This window comes from Sinocyclocheilus rhinocerous, unplaced genomic scaffold (genome assembly GCF_001515625.1).
Source record: "Sinocyclocheilus rhinocerous isolate Xijiao unplaced genomic scaffold, SAMN03320098_v1.1 scaffold89, whole genome shotgun sequence".
Taxonomy (NCBI): Eukaryota; Metazoa; Chordata; class Actinopteri; order Cypriniformes; family Cyprinidae; genus Sinocyclocheilus; species Sinocyclocheilus rhinocerous.
Genome location: NW_015653489.1, coordinates 543,400 through 546,983, shown reverse-complemented (window position 1 = coordinate 546,983; position 3,584 = coordinate 543,400). Strand labels below are relative to the sequence as shown.

Here is a 3,584-nt window from a genome sequence, read left to right as displayed (position 1 = left end):
CCTTGTAAATTTTTTTGTTCAATAATGGATGGATGACTTCTCCATCAAATAGGTTTTGACTAGCATTGGCCTCAATCAAATCAAGTTACATCTTTGGATGCATGTGCACTTTATTTTCTTTCAAAACCACAATTTTTTTGTTTTTGTTTTTTTGCGAAAGGATGGTGCAAGCAGTTCAGTGAGGTTTCTTTCTTTTCAGTTTTCTTTTTTTAAAAGGGAACAACCCAATTTTTTGTTTTGATATAAAATTCATTAACTATTCATTAAATTCATTTATCCATTTCATACACCAAAACAATACTGGTCATGACCGTACACTGGTTAATGTCTTAAAATAATCTTTTGTACATTATCAGTGTTACATGAGGACAGTAACTTTGCTTTAATCTTTATAAATATGGAAAAAAAAACTTTTTGTAATGGTGTGGTAGGTTATATTGGCCAGCAGCAGTTTTGTTTGCAGAACATTTTTCTTCTTTGATATTAAATACTTTAATAATACTACATTTCCACTGCTCTTGGGAACAGTCTGTATTAGCTTGCTGTTGTGCTACTGTAAAAATGCCAGCGACGGCTTTCCACAATGGATTGCTGTAATGCACTGTTTTCAATGAATCTCATTGCCATCGAAGTAAATGCATGACAAACCATCTCCTCTCTATCATTAACTAAATAGCTAAATTCCTTTCTTTGATATCTTTTTTGTCCTGTATTGCTCAATAAACCCATACCTGAAAGCATCGAAGGCATTCATAAACACCTCAGATGGTGCGATTGTGCTATAACTTATTCCACGCATTACGTGTTTGTTGAGGTTTAGCAAGCTCAAGGTCAGATGTGCCGTTGTGCTCAATAACTGCTGGAATGAGGTAACGTGGGTCAATACATGGACCAAATGGAAACAGAAGTTGAGCAAAAAATATTTCGGCTCCTCAAAGCAGAAAATACACAAATGGTTTCTGCTCACCTTTGAGATGAGGGGAAAGCGCTTTATTTGATGATTGTGTTGAAGTACCTCTCTCTCATTATATAACTGCTAATTGGAATGCACTCCGGCACCAACTTGAAAAGACAAACAGGGATGAGAGATGTCAACAGCGCTCTTGATAACTGAAAAAGGCCCATGCAGCTCATAAATGCTGGAAACCTTTGTGATTAAAACCGTTAGTAGATTGATTGTCAAGATGAGTCGCGCTATTCAGATCGCTCACAGAAAATTCAGCAGGCAATTAATGCGGTCTATTTTGGTTGCACACAGACGACACTGTGGTCTCTAAAAAGATTCTGGCTCCTGTCGATCGCTGTTATAATATCGTGTTCATAATCGCAGATGAATCGCCTTTGATTATGAATGTGATATTGCGTAGCTTGTCAGTGATCTACGGCTCTGTATTAAATGCCGCTCCATCTGAAAGCACGTGATTTACTACTAATCACAGAACCTTTCACAGGCTTTACTGACGAGATGCACATGATAATGGCATGCAATTTATCGTGCAGCCCTAATTTCGCCATATTTAATGCAAAATGTGGTATCGTTTATGTGATTCATATAATTCCTAAAAGAATGTGACGAGACAAGGAAGCTTTAGCTTTTTTGGCAAATTAGGCATACAAATAAGACTGAATGTGTACATATTTTAAAGGGGCTATCAGATGCAAAATTCACTTTTACATGGTGTTTGCATGTGTCTTAGCAGTGTGTGAATGCAACCACCCTACAATGATAAAAATCCATACCCAAAAAAACATAAACAGTCTCAATTATCAAGCCGTTTTGATTTTCATACTGCTCAGGCCCCACTGACGGACTGTCCTGTATTAGCATATTTCCGCCCTCAGCCAGTCTCGTAAGCAATGCAGGTGTTTTGTAGTTGGATGTAAAAGTGAACATAAGTGTCTTCATTTTCTCCTGACATCAGAGCTGACATCATTGTTTTTGATGCTAATGTGCCACCAAATACACAAAAAACGGAATAGAGGGGTGGGTTGAGCAAGTAGCTCATTATCATTTAAAGAGACATGCACTGAAACGGGTTGCTGTTAACACAGCTGTTTTTGACATGGTAAAAAGGGTGTTGTTTTAGTGAAAGTGAAGTGACATGTATGGTGTCCCATACTCGGAATTTGTGCTCTGCATTTAACCCGTCCAAGTGCGCACACAGTAGTGAACACACACACACACACACACACACAGAGAGCAGTGGGCAGCCAATGCTGCGGCGCCCAGGGAGCAGTTGGGGGTTCAGTGCCTCAGTCGTGGTATTGAGGGTGGAAGAGAGCACTTGTTTTTCACTCCACCCACCAACAGTTCCTGCCGGACCTGAGACTCGAACCCACAACCTTCGGGTTACAAGTCCAACTTCACTATCCATTAGGCCACAACTGCCCCTAAAGTTACTGCCCTGCTGGGTCAACGTTCCAGAGGGCTGAAGACTGTAGCTGCTGTCCACAGCCAAAGGATAGGTCTGTCAGAAGTGGAATTCGAACCCACGCCTCCAGGGTAGACTGCAACCTGAACGCAGCACCTTAGACCGCTCGGCCATCCTGACACCTAAGACCATTATACGACCATTGAGGACATTTCATGAAGACCCTAAAGTGGTTCTCAATTCCAGTCCTGGGGGCTCTCTGCTCTGCACATTTTGCATGTCTCCCTTATTTAACATTCCTGATTGAGATCATCAGCTCGTTAGTTCAGTTCATAGATATCTCTCCTAACGAGCTGATGATCTCAATCAGGTGTGTTAAATAAGAGAGACATGCAAAATGTGCAGAGCAGGAATGGAATTGAGAATCATACCAACTTTTAACTGAAAATTGAGTGTCTACCATTGTAATTTTCCATTAATGACACACTATTTTCCTAATTTAATATTATCTTACTTTTCGGACACACTTTGGGAGCTGATGCTTGAAACAGACAGTGGAGGAGGTTTAGACGCTCCAAGCTTATAGGGTATGGAAATGAATGTGTCTTTATCATAGCTGAAGGGAACGACAATACAATTGTAGATGAACAAACAAGCGAACGTGACACACAAGCATATTCAAGCAAAAGCCAGCATATATTAGTTATGTGAATGCTGTACAGTTGCTTTGACACAATCTGTATTGTTAAAAGCGCTATATAAATAAAGGTGCCTTGACTTGACTTGTGGAAAATGGGCATCCGATATCCCCTTTAAAATATTATTAGCTAAAAATTCAAAAATTTTCCAAATTGCCAAATAGAATTAGACCTAGAATTTCCTTCACGGTTCTATTTTTTGTTTATTTTTAATAAAAAAAAAAAAATGTTGAACTGAAACTGGTTACCAACATTCTTCAAAATATCTCCTTTTGTGTTACACAGAACATAAGTCAGGTTTGGAATGACATGAGGTTAAGTAAATGATGATTATTTGATTTTGATTAGATTTGATTTTGATTTTGATTTGTTGAACTGTCCCTTAAGGAAATCGGCACACCAGTATAAAAAACAAAACATATGCTTCTCCCGAAACAGTGGAATTCAATGCATTGTTCACTTGACTAACTATTATGGTTAGAATACTACAATACCTTACAAATCAGCTGTGAAG

General features: G+C 38.9%; 1 non-coding gene across 1 annotated transcript; it reads right to left on the bottom strand.

Moving 5' to 3' along the window:
* Positions 1-2,469: 2,469 nt before the first annotated feature.
* trnal-cag (transfer RNA leucine (anticodon CAG)) lies at positions 2,470-2,552 on the bottom strand. Its single transcript has one exon. It is a non-coding gene; the product is annotated as a tRNA-Leu (tRNA).
* Positions 2,553-3,584: the final 1,032 nt, after the last annotated feature.